At 38.2% G+C, this 6,286-nt stretch overlaps 1 pseudogene; it reads right to left on the bottom strand.

Moving 5' to 3' along the window:
• Window positions 1–351: 351 nt before the first annotated feature.
• Window positions 352–1,531, bottom strand: LOC124961314 (tubulin beta-4B chain-like; annotated as a pseudogene).
• Between the last annotated feature and the right edge of the window lie 4,755 nt (window positions 1,532–6,286).

Here is a 6,286-nt window from a genome sequence, read left to right as displayed (position 1 = left end):
CCAACCCCGACAAGATATGTTGAAAACTGATGCTAGAATTGGAGTCAAGACCATTTTGGATAGATTAGCACTAGCAGTTACCAACATTATTTTAAACCTACATATTATAAAGCAAATGTTTAGATTAGTTATATTGAAATTTAATTAGCATAAAATAATGCCTATTATTTTTAGGTATAGTATTCCCTGGATTTTTGCCAAACATGTATGTTGTATGACTACTATGAAAAATAAGCTATAGAAGCATTTGATCACCTTAACATATTTCTACATGCCCCTATTCAGGTTCCTCCAACCATTCTAAACTCCTTACAAACCTTATGTATTTGAAGTATTGACTCATGAAATGTCTTACAAATGGAAGTATGCTGGTGGATTGAGAGTGGCATCACAGGGCTGAACCTCTGTGTCTGACATTTTGGGCAAGGCTACCCAGTTCATGATCCTGTCTGGGTACTCCTTCTGGAGTGGGTCAGTTGGAAATTCTGGAGGTAGTCACAGTTCTCTGCCTTCTTCCTCACAGAGTCCAACAGCTCCACATGTTCCGTGTAGTGCCCCTTGGCCCAGCTGCTCCCAGCACCACTCTGACCAAAAACGAAGTTGGGCCTAAAGATCTGCCCAAAGGGATTTTAGCACAGAGTCCATGGTGGCAGGCTCTAGGTCCACAAGCACAGCATGGGGCACCTACATGCCACTGGTGACCTTGTAATGTACTTTGATGTGCTCCACCTGCAGATGGCTGTCCCTGTGGTAGGATTGATACCATCCTGGTTGCTGATCACCTCCCAGAAGTTGACACCAATATGACTGGCACACTGCCCCGTCTGCAGTTGCACGATCTCCCTAGTGGTGGCGGTGCAAGAAGACGAACTGAAGTGCAGAAGAGCAGACCAGCAGAGTGTCTTGAGTAAGTTTTTGTATATTGATAAAATTTGCTTATTTGCACATTCCCTGTTCTTACTGTTTCTTCGTGGAGTTCTCTTTTTTGTCTTTTCTTTTTTGGAACTGGGGATTGAACCCAGGGCTTGAAGAATTCAGCAAGTGCTTTGCAGCTGAGCTACACCCAGCCCATTCATTCACAAGTTGATTAACTGTCATAAATGAATCTACTATAAATATTCAAAAAAACCTGACTAATAACGTTAGTACGTTTCCACGCACTAATTAGCATAATTTGGATTAGCGTTAGTATGCACTAATTAGCATAAATTTGGACCAATATCATTGGTCTTTCTCTCAAACCATGGTTAGCATAAGGTTGGACCAACAGCAGTGAGACAAGGGCTATATAAACCCCTTCGGAGTGCTCTGAAGAAGGGTGGTGTGGGACTCCAGTGGGAGGGTGGCGTTCTGCTTCCTTTGAGGCCGCAGCTGCGGCAGTTCCTCTAATTAAGAAGAAACGGATGGTGATCTGGGGGCTGCTGCCACAGCTGAGGGCGTGGACCACAATTAGGACCTGCAACACTTCTCCCCCACGGAGATGTGCAACTTGCGCAGACCCCCACTTGCCTGTAGAAGCAGTGAACGGCATTTCATCGCCGAACTCCATAACACAGGTATTGTTATGTCAGATAATTTGAAACCTTTTACATTTGTCCGTTTTAATTTCTGTTAGCTGACACCAGCGTATTTTTCCGAAAGCAGTCAGGTTTGACACATTCTTCTCTTGACTCTCGCCTACCATTCAGTTGTGTTCCAGTTTGCATTCTAATTCTCTTTACTGTCCAGGTTCCTGTCACTTCCACTCAGGGACTCCGCTTCTGGAAGCTCATGTGGCATCATGTCACAACTCACGCCTAGGGCTGAGAGACCAAGGGCCGAGCATCCCTTAAGTGTGTTGTCAGTGTCTCTGAGCTTGTTTCCTGACTGGCCCTGCATTCCCGACACGTCTCCGTGCCGCTCATGAGGAAGCCGTGGTGTAGTCCTCCTTAGATGGTGAAGGTGGCTGCACGTGAGGACAGGCTGAGTAGAGACGGTGGAGACAAAAGTGAGGAAGTGTTTTTTTAACTGTAAAAATTACAGTGGACTTTTATTTATATTATCAGTGTAAGATTAGTAATTTTTTTTCCATGAGGTAACCATAATAACTCTTATTTCTTTAGAAAATTGTTTATATTTGGTATTGTACATTCTACATTATAGAAAAGTCTTAAAGAGGATACTGTGATGTGGAGAGGGTAAAATACCCACCATTCAGATACACGTTTGTGTGTGCACTGGAAGTTATAGCATATTTGTATGTGTGTAATTGCTAAGTAGGCTTAACTACATACTGTGTGGGGTCCAATTTTTATTTAATAAAACATGTACTACTATATTCCTTCTTAATAGAATTTTGACCATAATTTAACATTGCATTACAAAGATTTCTGATAATGGATTGAGTCACCTCCTAATGTTTGAGTGTTTAGCTTACATTTTCTGGTAAAGAGAGCATGTTTATCTCTGAATATTTCTGTGTATTGCTGACTACTCTCTTTCTGGAAGTTGAACTGTTGGGTCAGTGTGAAGATGCTAAGAGCCCTTGGTTCTGGCAGCTCCAGAGGGCAGGGTGTGGGTGTGCTTTGTGATGAAGTCAGGGCACCCTCACTGTTGTGTGTCTGTCATAGGTAAATGCACAGAGCCAGGTACTCTTCAGAATGCATGCAGGATTCATACCAAGCAGCTGGGTAAGAAAGTTGACACTGTGTGCAAACTCATCAGTAGATAGAGTTAAGGTTTTGTTATTTTTGAAAGCTATAACTCAGTTGCTTCCTGTGCTGTGTTCTGTGGTGAGTAGATCTTTTACCCTTCAAGTCATACTATTTTAAAGGTGTGTTATAATGTTTATGATGTTCCAGTGAGTGAAACATTCCACAGGAGGTGCATTTTAGCATTTTGTTCCCTTTGGTTTCCAAGGCCTCACATATTTTCTCTATGCAGATGAGTGGGAACCACACTTCCTGCGCTTCTGGCAGAGTCTCCCAGGGCACCAGTTTGGATGCCCTTGTGGAATGTGATGTTACAGTTTAGAGTACCCCTCAGATGATCTGAGGCATTTCTATATTTTATTTAATTTATTTTTCATTGTTTCTACTTAGTTATCCATGACAGCAAAATGCGTTTTGATTCATGGTACACAAATGGATTACAGCTTTTCATTTCTCTGTTTGTACACCATGTAGTCACACCATTTGTGTACGTGTACATAGAGTAATGATGTTTGTCTCATTCCACCATCTTTCATTCTCTGCTGGCCCTCCGCTCACCTCATTTCTTTCTACACAATCTGGTGTTCCTACATTCTTCCCTTAAGTCCCCCCCAATTAGTGATCAGCATCCACTTATCAGAAAAAACTTTCAGCCTTTGGTTTTTTTGGATTGGCTTATTTCACTTAGCATGATATTCTCCAGCTCCATCTGGTTACCTGCAAATGCCATAATTTGATTCTTCTTTATGACTGAGTAATGTTATTGCATTGTGTATACACATTCTCATTATCCATCCATCTATTGAAGGGCATCTAGGTGGGTTCCATAATCTAGCTATTGTGGATTGAGGTGCTATAAACATTGATGTGGCTTTGTCACTGTAGTATGCTGATTTTAAGTCCTTTGGGTATAAAATGAGGAGTGGGATAGCTGGGTCAAATAGTGGTTCCATTCCAAGTTTTCTAAGGAATCTCCACACTGCTTTCCAGAGTGGCTCCACCAGTCTGCATTCCCTCCAGCAATGTATGAGTGTACCTTTTCCCCCACATCCTCACCAACATTTATTGTGGCCTGTATTCTTGGTAATTGCCATTCTGATTGGACTAAGATGAAATCTTAGATTTGATTGGCATTTCTCTAATTTCTAAAGATGTTAAAAATTTTTTTTATATATTTATTGATCAATTTTATATCTCCTGTGAAGTGTCTTAGCCCATTTATTGATTGGGTTAATTGCTTTTTTGGTGTTGTTTTTTGAGTTCTTTATATATCCTAGAGATTAATGCTTTATTTGAGGTGCATGTGGTAAAGATTTTCTCCCAATCTGTAGTCTCTCTCTTCACATTATTGATTGTTTCTTTTGCTGAGAATAAGCTTTTTACTTTGAATCCACCCCATTAATTGATTCTTGATTTAACTTCTTCCACTTTAGGGGTCTTTTGGAAGTCAGATCCTAGGCCATTGTGGTGAAGATTTGGGCCTACTTTCTCTTCTAATAGGAGCAGGGTCTCTGTTCTAGTCCCTAAGTCTTTGATCCACTGTGAGTTGAGTTTATACAGGGTGAGAGATAAAGGTTTATTGTCATTTTGCTACATGTGGCTTTCCATTTTTCCCAGCACCATTTGTTGAAGGGGCTATCTTTTCTCCAGTGAATGTTTTTGGTGCCTTTGTCTAGTATAACTGTATCTATGTGGGTTTTTCTCTGTGTCTTCTGTTTTGTACCATTGGTCTACCTGTCTATTTTGGTGTCAGTACCATGCTGTTTTTATTATTATACCTCTTCTATTATTATAGTTTGAGGTCTGGTATTTTGATGCCTCTTGCTTCACTTTTCTTGCTAAGGATTGCTTTGGCTATTCTTGGTCTCTTATTTTTCCAAATGAACTTCATGATTGCCTTTTCTAGTTTTATGAAGAATGTCATTGAGATTTTAATAGGAATTGCATTAAATTTGTATAATCCTTTTTGTATTATGGCCATTTTGACGATATTAACTCTGCCTATCCAGGAGCAAGGGAGGTATTCCCATTTTCTAAGGTCTTCTTCATTTTCCTTCTTTAGTGTTCTGTAGTTTTTATTGTAGAGGTCTTTCATCTCTTTTGTTAGAGTGATTCCCAAGGTTTTTAAATTTTTTTTTGAGGCTTCTGTGAATGGGGTAGTTTTCTTTCCCTTTCAATGGATTCATTGCTGATGTATAGGAATGCATTTGATTTATGGGTATTGCTTTTTCTGCTACTTTGCCAAATTCATATAGTCTAGAAATTTTTTTCATGGAATTTTTTGAATCTTCTAAATATAGAATCAAGTCATCAGCAAATAGTGTTAGTTTGAGTTCTTTATCTGTTTGTGTACCTTTAATTTCTTTTTTCTGTCTTATTTGTCTGGCTAGTTTCAAGGACCATGTTGAATAAAAGTGGTGAAAGAGGGCATCCTTGTCTTGTTCCAGTTTAGGGGGAATGCTTTCAATTTTCCTCTGTTTAGAATTATGTTGGCCTTGGGTTTAGCATATATGGCTTTTCCAATGTTGAGGTAAGTTCCTACTCTCCCTAGTTTTTCTCATGGTTTGAAAATGAAGGGGTGCTATATTTTGTCAAATACTTTCTCTACATTTATTGAGATGATCATATGATTCTTGTTTTTAATTCTATTGATATGATGAATTACATTTATTGATTTCCATATGTAGAACCAACCCTGCATCCCTGTGCTGAACCCCACTTGATTGTGGTGTACTGTCTTTTTAATATGTTTTTGTATGCGATTTGCCAGAATTTTATTGAGAATTTTTTCATCTGTATTCATCAGGGATATTGGTCTGAAGTTTTCTTTCCTTGATAGGTCTTTGTCTGGTTTTGGTATCGGGGTGATATTATCCTCATAGAATGAGTTTGGAGGGGTCACCTTTCTGAATAGAATCACCTTTCTGTTCCATGGGCTAATTTGAGGAGTATTGGTGTTAATTCTTCTTTGAAGATCTTGTAGAACTTGGCTGAGAATCTGTCCCGTCTTGGGCTTTTCTTGGTTGGTAGGCTTTTGAAGGTGTTTTTCTATTTCATTACTTGAAATTTCTATTTAAATTGTGTGTGACCTCCTGATTAAGTTTAGGTAGGTCATATCCTCTACAAATTTGTTAATGTCTTCAATATTTTCTACTTTATTGAAATATAAGTTTTCAAAATAGTTTCCAATTATCTTTTGTATTTCAGTTGTGTCTGTTTTGATTTTTCATTTTTCATTGCAAATTTTAGTAATTTGGGTTTTTTTTTTCTCTTCATTAGTGTGGCTAGGGGTTTATCAGTTTTATCAATTTTTTTCAAAAAACAAAAGTGTCTAAGGAATACAGCTCTACCCCATAACTTAAGCTATGATTTTTAAATATTTAAAGAAAAATATACATAAGAAATATATTTAGGAACATAAAGTTAACTTAGTAAATTATAATTGTGTTTTAAAATTCTCCCCAATTGCTAACTTTGATTCATATATTAGTATCATGAGAATTTCAGACTGATTGCATTTTTTTCTTTTGATTACATTTTACTTATTACAAGAAACTTATTTATGACAGAAAAAAAACTGAAAAATTTGTAGTTTT

This window comes from Sciurus carolinensis, chromosome 12 (assembly GCF_902686445.1).
Source record: "Sciurus carolinensis chromosome 12, mSciCar1.2, whole genome shotgun sequence".
NCBI lineage: Eukaryota > Metazoa > Chordata > Mammalia > Rodentia > Sciuridae > Sciurus > Sciurus carolinensis.
The sequence above is the reverse complement of the archived record's forward strand: the minus strand, read 5'-3'. Positions and strand labels throughout refer to the sequence as shown.